General features: G+C 31.1%; 2 long non-coding RNA genes across 2 annotated transcripts; both read left to right on the forward strand.

Moving 5' to 3' along the window:
* Positions 1–1033: 1033 nt before the first annotated feature.
* On the forward strand, positions 1034–2913 carry LOC112419998 (uncharacterized). Its single transcript, XR_005645355.1, has 4 exons — positions 1034–1447; positions 2069–2112; positions 2309–2423; positions 2567–2913. It is a non-coding gene; the product is annotated as an uncharacterized lncRNA (long non-coding RNA).
* A 1234-nt stretch (positions 2914–4147) lies between these two features.
* On the forward strand, positions 4148–6120 carry LOC112419997 (uncharacterized). Its single transcript, XR_003010212.2, has 5 exons — positions 4148–4166; positions 4640–4770; positions 4865–4995; positions 5154–5247; positions 5527–6120. It is a non-coding gene; the product is annotated as an uncharacterized lncRNA (long non-coding RNA).
* The last annotated feature ends 6587 nt before the right edge of the window (positions 6121–12707 follow it).

Here is a 12707-nt window from a genome sequence, read left to right on the forward strand (position 1 = left end):
CAAAGATTATTATCCAGAATTTGGGGTTGTTGTGTTTTTTTTTAATTTTGAAGAAGATGGAGTCACGTGAGTTTTTGGATTTTTTTTTTATGAATTTGAAGATTTTTTGGATTTCAAAGTCTACATTCAACACTTCTTTTTTCTACAGTTTGGATTTTTTTTTTCTGGGCATGTTCATGAAGATGATGATGGTGTTGATGAATGTGATGAATGATGATGAAGAAGTAAATGAAAGAAGATGAAGAAAGAGAAAATTAATTAGATGTTGTTGATTCACCGTAAGATAAAATAGACATGCGTAATCCAATGGTTCTCTTTTAAAATAGACATTTAGAGTTAAAGTTGACAGTTTGAGATTTATTTGGCAAACGGAGGAAAAAGTGAGGGACTAAAACGTGTGTTTTATTAATTATGGGACCAAAATGAAAAATTGAAATTATTTAAGGGACCAATAGATCTATTAAGCCTAATAAGTAGATCGACTTTTACCGTAACCAAAAAACCATCTATCAAGTTGCATGCAATCTTCTACTATATACTACTATTTATTAAAGTTAATGGCTGTCCCAATTAGGGATGGCAATTGGACCCAGATTCAATGGGTACCTGCAAAAAATACTCACAATGGGTAAGGTAAAACCCCGCTTTTATGGGTCTGGGTACGAGTACGGATAATACCCGCAAAATTAAATGGGTATGGGCACGGGTAAGAGTACTATACTGCCCAGACCCGCAACCCCGCATATACAAAATATAAGTTGTTTTGAAGTTTGGTATCACTTAACAAGCATCATTTGTTGCATTTTTATCTGTCAAATATCTTCATTTGTTAATCCTAGCATGATGTATATTAAGATTTTTTAAGCTACTATGTTGCAGTTTTACAGACCTAAAGCAATGAATATGATGTGTACCACTAAATTCATTAAGTTGAAATTGTGATTTATTTTACACAAATGAGTTTTTATTCAATTGTAAAAATAAAAAATAAAACTTGAGGATAGGATATGAAACTTTGAAGGGGAACTCCTCAGGTCTGTTGCCGAAGTTCAAGCTCTACATCAAATAGATATTTTCTATAAAGGTTATGATTATGCAAGTAGCAAAATTTATAGGGTTCAACATTCTGTGAAAACATATTTGTCATCTACATGTCTACTACTCATATTGCCGTAACAAAAATAGGCTTGACAACAAATATGTTAATTTAATATTTGGTTTATTCTTTCGTATATTTTAGCTTTTACGATGTATCGTTTTTTTTTTTTTTTTGAAGAATTTGTGCATGTACTACGGCGACAAAGTACTGGATTTCCAAGAGGTAGTTCTAAATATATAGAGGAGCGGCTTTTTCTCAGCTTTGGAGACTTGGGTTTGTTGCAAGTTTTTGTACCAGGTTGAGTGACACAGTCTAGAGTGAGATAGGCAAAGCATATGAAAAAACAACGTGAGTAGTTAACTCTTTCTTTTGTTGGATAGATATATGTTAGTTTCCAAGGATCTAACCCTGAACTTCATACTTAGAACTCCATCGATGGATATCAAACTTTTTGTTCAATTTTGTAGCTTTGTTGCCCTGTTTGAAATTAAAGTAGAATAATTTGAAAAAAGGTTTGTGCTTTGTTACATTGTTTGTTAGCCTTTGCTTGGTTACCTCCATTGATGATTGTTTCATTGTGTTAAAAATTGGGTTGACATTCATTTGGTTGTGATTCCAAATTGGGATTCCCATGTGCAACAACATTAAGTTTTGAATTTTAGGCTTTGCATTGCTTTACTTTCAGACTTCAAGTTTGATTCCTGAAATTAAAGTATGCTAAACAATTGGTTTGTAACTTTTCTAGACCTTTGATAAACATGTGCAATGGCATGTTACGTGATTTGGAATTTTTGAAACCATGATTTGGAATTTTTGAAACCACTCACAATCATATTTTGTTCAAATGCACAATTTATTTGGATGAACTACGCTATATCATGATATCAGATTTGAATTTTTAGTTAGTGGAATAAAGTGCCCAATATAATGGATTAATATTTTACTGAATAAGGGTTTTGAAGTTTGTAGGATTGATGGTTCAGTGAGATTGGAACTATGATATAAAAGTGCAGGTCAGTACCAACATTTCATTTTTTTTTTTCATGTGAAAACCATTTGTTTATTTCTCTGTAAAATACATGCCATGTGAACTGTTTTTAATCTCTTCAAAATTGTGTTTTTAAGATTTGATTTTTTCTTCCTTTGTGCATATTTAGAAGGATGGCAATTTTGACAGAACATTAAGTATAATGCTTCCATTTGAATCAGAAATTGTTGCCAAGTTTGAGTAGCGCTGAAGAAGATACATGGTGATATCATGTATTGAACATTAAGAAAGTATATATATTGGAACTAAAGCAGCATCTTACGGAGACAGGAAAAGGTACATAAATGTTTGAAACTTTGGATACTTCGGTAACCTTTTCCCAAAAAGTTTGTACTTTCTCTGAAGGACTAATAGATTTAGGTTTAATGAGTTATTTCAGTGGAATGAATTATATTGAATTGATTCATCACTATATGCAGCGTTAGTTTTTGTGTTGATGATAATTGCGACGAACTTCTGATATAGTGCCGAGCCGCACATTGTGTCATGGTGGAGAAGCACATTTGAAATGTTTGCGGCGGAAAAGCTAGATAGGTTCAAGAAACAACAAGAGAAGTGTCAATCGACACTCTTCAGAATTGCGTCGAGCAAAGTTGGTAGCAGAAAACCTAATACTCCGGTGGTGGCTGCAAATGCATCTTCAAATGGAAGAAATTCAAAAACTGGTGTTAAATTCTCAAATGATACTGAGAGGCTTCAGCAGATTAATAATAATATATGTAAAGCCCCCGTTGGTGCTCAGATGAAGCGTGTTATTGATCTACAACATTATTAAAATTGATTCATCATTAATTAATCAATAAATATGCTAAAAATTCAACTTTATTGATCTAACACAATAACAACATTGAATAGATTAACCCCACAGAATCTATACAACCAAATCAAAAAGCTAACAACCCATTAACCTTAAAAAAAAACAAAAAAATAATCTATTAATTCACTTTGGTTATTGATGGTATACTAAGTAATTTACACTCACAATTCTTTGATGCATAAAACAGCAGGTCACTGGAGATCCAAACCCAATTTCAAAGCAACTTATATGAAAACTATTTGACTTTATTTTATATAAAAACAGCTTATACATAAGTGCTTATGCTATAAGTGCTTAAGTTGTTTATCCAAATGGAACCTTTATGGTAAAATGCCAATACCTGCCATGATATACTCAGGAGCAGCATAGCCATTTGTTCCCATCATGCATGTTGTTGTCACATGTGTTTCTTCTCCTTCAGGACCATCTTTAGCTAATCCAAGGTCTAATAGTTTAGCTGTGTAATCCTGAATTTAGGGAAGAAAAAAAAAATACTTGATGTAGGCTAGCAGCAGATGCAACATTATCATTGATCAAATGAATGAACATAGCGAGTCCAGTAATATATTTGAAGTTTTGAAATCCCTATATATTACAAGTTTTGACATACCGTAGGAATCGGAACTGATTTCGAGGATTCAGCAAATGTATCAACCTTCTCAAGGTTCAGTGACTGAGTTGGAGCATCGAAGACAATATTCTATAACAACACAATGGAAAATGAAACATAAGCCGTAAAAAATCAAATAGCCATATCTGTTATAAATAAAATAGCTTCATAGAAAATATCCTATAACAATGCAATCGAAAACCAAACATAAACAACAAAAAATCAAATAGCCAAATCAATTATAAATAGAATAGAACGAAATCACAAAAAATGTTCCATCTATCTATCTGCCACCAATGATCCTCATTATGCATTATTTTCTTCTCCAAAAACACCACAAAAAGGGAATTTCTACAACAGTGAATAACTGAAACTTAGAAACCTTTCCAAACATAACATGTAGCGAATTACACGATTTTAATACCAAGATAAAGTCACTTAAATGAGGTTAATGCCACTCGAATGAAAAATCTTCAGTAAAGAACGTTATATTCGTTTCTGCATTACTACCATTCCTCCTGCAACTTCATTATGGGACCAATTTTCTAGCATACCAAGAAACCATATAAAAATGCTAGCACAAATGCTTGAGGTAATTTTGGCTTTCACATTCAATTCGATTCCGTTGTTTGTTTTTTTTAATTATTGTTAGTTACTGGCGATTTTATTGTAGTGATTTTGATGCATGAGATGAGGGAAAAAAGGAATTTTATTAGAATGTATACACTCATTTTACATATTCTGTGAGAAGCCTAGCTGTTAAGTTTGAGGTTAATTGAGCTATTGTAGCTCAAAGTCACCAATTGCAAATTGAAACTAATATGTTTGGCTGAACACTGAGTTAGACGGAATCACTGTGGACTTGTGATTTTGCTTTTACGCACTGTGATTTCGTGAAACTCACCGCCCAGCCAAACATATTGAGAACTTCATTTAAGAAGCAAAAACGTTTTTTTATTGTTTGCAAATTAGCCATGTTACTTAAGATAGCATACCCATGAAAGTCCACAATTAGGAATTGATTCGTCAAAACCATATTGATTTGGTGTTTTGGTTTGCTGATAGACACGACAAGCTTTTATACCAGAGCAAATAAATGAAGCATGCTATGTTGATATGAGGCTAACAAAGATGTTTTTGAGAGTCTGAGAAAAAAACCAAAAGTAGAATACGACGGGCAACGGTTCTCTTACAAGGTAACCTTTACGGGTTCATATAACTTAAACAGTTTTATATTTGAATACTCCTTTAGCAAATAACTTCTTCATCTGTTGTTTGTTTTTTGTCTAGCATGTTCTCATTTTCGTCTACATTATTTTAATGGCAAGATGGTTCTACCTACGTGGTTTTGTTACCACTTCTGGAAGGAGATTTCAGGGCTGCTCTTCAGGGGAATGAAATTGAGATTTGTGTTGAAAGTGGTATGTACTCTTCGAACAACACAACAGACAATCATAAATTTGTTAGTATTTTTTGTCTGTGTAAATCGTGTAGTCTCTGCTCACAATGGTAGAAACAAATCCCCGGAGTTGGGTAGGACCACAATGCCGAGACTAATGTATGTTATGTATGATTGTAGGATGTCCTGATGATGTGGAGCAATTTGATGGGACTCATTTGGTGTTTATTGGGGCTGGATCAGATCCTTATGAAGTTATAACAAATGTTTTCTAGTGAGTTTCACAATACATGCTTTACCTTTTCAATATACTCTTCTGAGGTGATATGAACTAAAACATGTTCCATTAGTGCAGTATTAAGACTTAACTAACTTATTGCTTAATGAGACAATTCCTAATTTGCAGTGATAAACTTTTTGTGCTTCGTATAAATGTGTTGTTAACTAGAACCATCAATTTTTTTCTTTGTTCAGGACTATTGAGTCGGGTTGAATAACATAATTTTATATCATTGTATCTACATCTTTTTGTTTGCTTTGTTTGGATTGATAGGAGATGCGTTGTGGAACACCGATGGGCAAGGAGAATGCATTTGCAGCATTGCTCGAGTTATGCCGGAGTGGAGGTTCAGCTGCAACTGAAAGGGTGGTTAAGGCACCACCTATTGCCGGATTACTTCAAACCCAACTATTTACCGGGACAAAGCGAGCTAGACGTAAAGCCGCTTCACTTGCTAGAGTGTTTCAGAGATGTGAAAATGCATCTCTACATTATGGTGGATTAGGTGTAGGCTATGCATTGGCTAGCAATTCAGCTCAAACTAGGGATTCAAGCTTTGCTGCAGAGGGATGTTTCAGTACCAATGTCCATCTCTGTACCTGTAATATAGTGATATAATACTTTTCCTGTATTTGTAATTGTTACGTTCACAATTTTTATTGGAAGTCTTTACATATTCTTTCATTGAAACTTTAAAAAGTCATAAAAAAATGTCACAAATACCATATGTATTCTCTTCCAAGAGATACATGAATGTTGTTGACAAGTTAGGTTCATCACTTGTGTAACGTTGAGTTATATCAAAGACAGAAAAGAGAATGCTCTACAAAAGAGTTTTAGACCATTTCTTGGTCATATTTGGTTTCATGATTTTTTTCCTTTCTTGGCCACCACTGCATATTAATCTTAATGGTCTCAATTGAAAGGGTTTTCCCTAGAGTAGTAAAATCCCACTTAATGTTCACAATTGATGATTACAATGGGGCCTAGTTGTGCTCATATCATCATTTCATTTGAATGTAAATCATTCTGCTTGCATTTTTTATTTTCTTGCATTGATTAGATGGAGACTTGTGTGCTATTGAAGACATTTATGTGGGTCATGTTATTATTACATTTACCACAAATTCATAAACAATATTGCAATATGCACTATTCTTTTTTTTTTAAAAAAGAATCTATACCATGCTTCTTGTCTTCCGAACACCAAATCGAGGCGCTTCAGTTAGGCAATCATTCACAATTTTAACCATGGAGTCTAATAGTAATTCAGATGCATTAGATTTGGAGAGAGTTTGAACATTTTCTTCAGCTACAGTTGTGATATTTTCGCTTCCTAGACACTCAGATAATATCTAGCTGACAATAGGAAAGGAGATAATGGTATGTAATAAGTTAGTTATGAAGATCATGATTTCAATTATGATTGCATCTTATTCAATTCAATGCTAATCACAAATTGCTGCAATGAACTTACTATGGTTAAGTATGTTAAATGTAATTATCTTGCTTTCTGCTTGCATTTCGTTATCTTTATAATCAACTAACTACATCTAATATTGTACTCTTTAGATATTAAGCTAAGACTATTGAAGTTTTAAAAATGCAAAGTACACAATTTGGACCGTTATTTAAGGTAAACAAAAAATGATGTTGGCTGCAGGGACATATATTTTACCAACTTGGGATTAAGACGGTTGGTGAATACAAATTAAGGGAAATATATTGATATAAGGTTTGTGAGGTTTTCCAATCATGATCCGTACTTTCAACAAATCACCTTAACTCTAATCTTAGATTAGATTATCTTCACTCACCGATGTTACTTATTTGTTTGATTTCATTGGATGTAAGGTTTGTGGGGGTCAAAACTGCCACATGTGCAAAACTTAGGGGGTAGTTTTGTAGTTTTTTTCTTAGGGGGCCAAAATCACAACTTTGGAAAAGTTAAGAGGTTAAAACTGCTATTAAGCTTATATTATATATATGGGATAGGATCAATTGACACCATGGTGTCAAAATTAGTTTGACACCAAATCTCATCCATTCATTTCATTTAATCCAAAGGTTTAAAACTATCACCAAATTAATTAATATACACCAAATATTCTCTATCACCTAATTAAGAAACATATCTATCATTATTAATTTATAATCAAACATTCCATTTTTATTTCCCCAAATTTATTTGTTCCTCTTTTTTATTTCCCCAAATTTATAAATTTTCCCATATTTATATAATCATACTCAAACTTTTTTTCTAAACTTTTTTATAAAATAAATGGTTGAACTCATATACCTATGGTTGTTTGAGTCATCATCACCATCAATGATATTTCTTTGTCTTTATCTCATATACTCATATTTTTTTAATAATTAATTAAATTGTATTAAAAAAAACCAACAAGCTCGACAAATGATTCTTGAATTGTTCATGCTAATTAGATTATTTTGTCACTCATAGGTTTAATGTTTTTTTAGAGGACTCGTTGTGTCTCATGTTTAACTAAATTAAGATTTATCATGATTTTATAAAAATTATAAAGTTTGAGTTGTGCTTATGGCCAAAAGAAAAAAATTAGGAGAAAATAAAAAGGGTTTGAATCTACCAAAAACAAGAAGGTATTGTTTGATTATGAATTAATGATGATAGATATATTTCTTAATTAGGTGATATAGAGTATTTGATGTATCATAATTAATTTGGTGATAGTTTTAAACCTTTGAATTAAATGAAATGAATGGATAAGATTCGGTGTCAAACTAATTTTGACACCATGGTGTCATTTGATCATATCCCTATATATATATATATATATGGGGTTTGCTAGGATACACCCACTAGTTTTTATTAAGGTGTGTTTTAGCAAAGATATAACTAAAAAGTTGTTAAATACACCTTAAGATGAATGTTGCTAAAACACAACTTCTATAAAATAAATGAGTGTATGTTAGCAACTCCTATAGGCATTTGCTAGGATACACCCACTTATTTTTTAGAAGGTGTGTTTTAGCAAGTTATAACTAAAAAGTAGTTAAATACATGAAAACTAGTGGGTGTGTTCTAACAAATCCATATATATATATATATATATATATATATATATATATATATATATATATATATATATATTACTTTCCCTCTCACGTTTACTAAACAATCTATGTGGGACAAAAAACGACAAACCCATAGAAGTAAAAAAAAACACAAAAGGTATATTAAATCCCTTTATATATATATATATATATATATATATATATATATATATATATATATTACTTTCCCTCTCACGTTTACTAAACAATCTATGTGGGACAAAAAACGACAAACCCATAGAAGTAAAAAAAAACACAAAAGGTATATTAAATCCCTTTTTGTATTAATGATAATGATAATGGAAATTAGGGGTGGGCAAAAATACGCAAAAACCAATTTAATCGGTTAACCAAACCGAACCGTATCAAAATTAACTGAACCATTTAACAAATTTTCGAACCAAACCATTATTTTGATAACAATTCACTAACGGAACTGAACCGTTAGTAACCACAATTATCCGAACCAAACTGAACCGAACCATTAACCATTTCTATTTTAAAAACAGCTTATTTATTTTATAAAACAGCTTATTCAAAACAACTTATTTTAAAAAACAATTTATTCAAAACAATTTGTTTTATGAAAACAGCTTATTTTAAAAATAAAAATGAAAGCTTATTAAAAAAAACTTATTATATAAACAGCTTATTCAAAATAACTTATTTTATGCAAAACAACTTATTTTAAAAAAACATCTAATTCAAAACAACTAATTTCACTCTTCTGCAATTCCAGCTATACCATTGTCTGAACGAAATGTGATGTTCTTACTTTTGAAGTTCACTTTTGAGTGGAAATATTAAGTTCATATATATCATAACAGTATAAGTGTATTATAGGATAATTCAATTATGTGTATGTTGCTTTAAAATTTTGTATAGAGTACTGCTCTAAGGAAAAGACGATATGATAGTTTGATGCTTTGATTAACTAATTTTGCAAGTAAAATAATGTTTCAAGTTAATAAAATGGAACGATAAGTTGCTTTAAGTTGGTTCTGATATTAGCATCCCTCTTTTCGTAGCAATTCATAACCTAATTTAGAGCAAACGTTGTTTTACATTTGAAGCATAGATAATCTTTGTGTTGTTCTTTTACTAAAAGCGACAATTATAATGTTTTTTCATCTTTTTGAATTGAAAACTGCAAAATATATTAAAATATAAATTTTGGTTCGGTTCGGTTAGCAAATTACGAAACGGTTAACCGAACTATAACTTTGGTTCAGTTCAGTTCGTTCTAAATCTTAAATGATTTGGTTCGGTTATTCCGAACCATTTCAACACTTCGGTTCGGTTCGGTTAATATGGTTAACCGAACCATGCCCACCCCTAATGGAAATACATCAATAGCAGTGTTTTAATGTTAAATCCAAAGTTATGTGACTAATTGTCTGAACCTGTCTTGATTAATTCAAGGAGGCTGCCAGGAGACAAGAAACAATTGGTGAGTTCATGAACTGTTTATTTTGTTTAGATTCTGGGTAAGAAAAAGAAAGTTTTCCTAAATCATTTTTTCTTATGTCCTGAGTGTATGCAATTTTATTTTGTTTAGATTCTGGAGCTGAAGTAGAATACAAACCTCTTTCAACTGGATCAAATGGTGCCCTTGAAAAAGGCGCCAAGATGCATAAAGTGTCACTAATAATCATTTTACAATTATCTTTGAAGAATTTAAATTGTGTTTCTTCCAATTACAAAGTCAAATTCTTATCACTAAACTTACATCTCAAAACATAACAGTATGGTAATTTGCAGGTCACTATAATTGAAAATGTGTGCCGGAAGGAGTTTGGACTTCTAGCATTTGTTTGGGTTTCACTCATTGCAGCACAGATTGCCAAGGTTTGCTCTTCCATCACAGTTAAATTAATACATACCATATACTAACAGTTTGTAACATTCAATTGATATAATTTGAGAACAATGTTTTTTTTTTACAGCAAAACTACACATTACATGTTCAACAACGTATTGGGTCTTACACCGTCCTATTAATTTTACAAAGAAAAAGAGGTATTGATACAAAAATCAAAGCAATAGAAAGAGAAAATAAAAACATAATATGAGTATGATAGAGAAAGTTGTCAAAAAATTGTTGTACAAATATCATTTCTCTAAAAAAGTTAAAATATATTCTACGAACAAAATCAATTTTAATCGACATCATCTAAACATTTCAACTCAATTATACATTTTTAGAATCAATTTTGGCTACTCCAAACGAAAATCAAACATACAATTAAAAATTCATGTGATACAAATCTATGTGTTATTCAATGAAAGTCGACAATAAACTGAATTGTGCAATGCTAGTAATATATTCAATATTAGTTAGTAAATAACAACAATATAATATACATCATTTGGTCACTCTTATAAGCAAAAAAATATTGATACTTTAATTAACATGAATAGATTTGAATTGTCACTCTTCGACATGTTCAATGAGTTTTTATTTTTTGTTACTATTTGAGGTATTTGATTATTTTAGTATAAGTAATAATAATGATTATTTAGTTGATGTATTTGTGTCGTTCTTAATTATGTTTGAAATATTTGACTTTCATTTGAGATTTGTCCTTGCATATATACCTTGTATCATGTTGTTAATCAATGGTTTAATCTATTAATATTTCTATCAAAATTGTTTATCCATCAACGATATAACTCATTCGTGTAATTGAATAAGACTTTACTCAACTCTATATATTATGAACGACTTGATTCAACTCTATATAATATGAACAGAGTAATGCTCCTCCCTCCCATGCTTAGGTATGCACGCACTCACGCATGTGCATGCATGCCCACACACACAAACATATACACAAACTTTTGTTAATTTCTTTTTTTCCCTCCTAATTATATAACTTAAAATGATTTTATCTCTAATAGGGTAAATTTGGAAAGTAGTATCGATTTTCCACAAATTTATTACTACTAATTTTCTTGAATCTAAAATTTATTGAACATTATTTAAAAAAGTATTAAACATATCATATATTGAGAGATAATGTGAGGATAGTTATTCGCTTCATTTAATTAACAATCAAGTTAGTGACAAACTCGTATTCAAGAGATGTCATTTTAATGGTTAAAATTTGACTTTATAACCTCAAAACTCATAGTCATAGTTCTGATCACACTTCAAACTGTTGTAATATCCAATGAATATTCAAGTTACTAGTTAGAAGAAAACTCTTAACAAGTCAACCATTTCTTAAATTTTAGAGAGAAAATGTGAGATGTGAAAGATGATGAAAATGATTGAAAGGGATCATAATTAATGGGGTCAGAGATGATGAAAATGATTGAAAGGGATCAAAATGAAAGAATTTAATTAAGTAGTTAGGTGTGAAAGCGATTTTAATTAAATTAGAAGATTCCCCATGTTGCCTATAAATACACAAGAATTTTTGAGGAAAAAAAAAAAAATTCAATTCAACTAAAACACGCAAAAACATAAAATGAAGAAGTTTTCTATTGTTCTTGTGTTTGCAATCACGAGTGGCTACTGGAAGCAATCTCCTCCTATGTGAGGAGGGTTGTTTCTCCGATGTTCCTTCTTGTATCTCCTCCCATGTGAGGAGGGTTGTTTCTTCGATGATCTTTCTTGTACCTGCTTCCCTCCACAACCACCTGTGGTTACACCACCGCCGCCTCCACCACCCGTGCTGGTTAAAAAACTCTCTGCATTATTTTATTTTAATTAATATATGTGTGTGTTGTTTTTCTTTGCTGGTCTTTGTGTAATAATCATAATAATAATATGTTTGTTGTTTTTCTTTATTAATAAAGATAATGTAATTGTTTTTTTTTACCAAACTAAAATGACATATATTATAAACAAGATTAATTTACCGTGCATAAGACATGCAAAAGGTAAATTAACCAACAAAAGTACAACAATATGGTGCTGCTCTTAAGAAACACCGGCTAAAATGAGATAATGTCATCGTTATTAATAAAAATTCTCATTTACCAGTAATAAAAACTAATGTCATGTTTGTACTCGAAAAAAAACTAATGTCATGTAAAGAACCATCACCTAAAATTTATTACAACCACAAGACTAAAATTTATCTCCAATTAAATTCCATTATGCTGGAAATTATCAAAACTTAAAATTATATTCCTTACCGGCAAGAAAAAGAAAGAAAAAAAATAATCCTCTCATCTATCTAAACATAGTGGGAGTGGTCTAGTCTTAGTCTCAGACAAGCATTCTCCAATTGAAGAATATTGTAACGATTACATAAAATAATGAAGAATAAATATTTTTTACATTTGATATGTGACCAATTAAGAACAACCCAAACCCCCACCACGATGAGTGTGGGTGGGAGACGTTT

The sequence above is a fragment of the Medicago truncatula genome, chromosome 3 (assembly GCF_003473485.1).
Source record: "Medicago truncatula cultivar Jemalong A17 chromosome 3, MtrunA17r5.0-ANR, whole genome shotgun sequence".
In the NCBI taxonomy this organism is placed as follows: Eukaryota; Viridiplantae; Streptophyta; class Magnoliopsida; order Fabales; family Fabaceae; genus Medicago; species Medicago truncatula.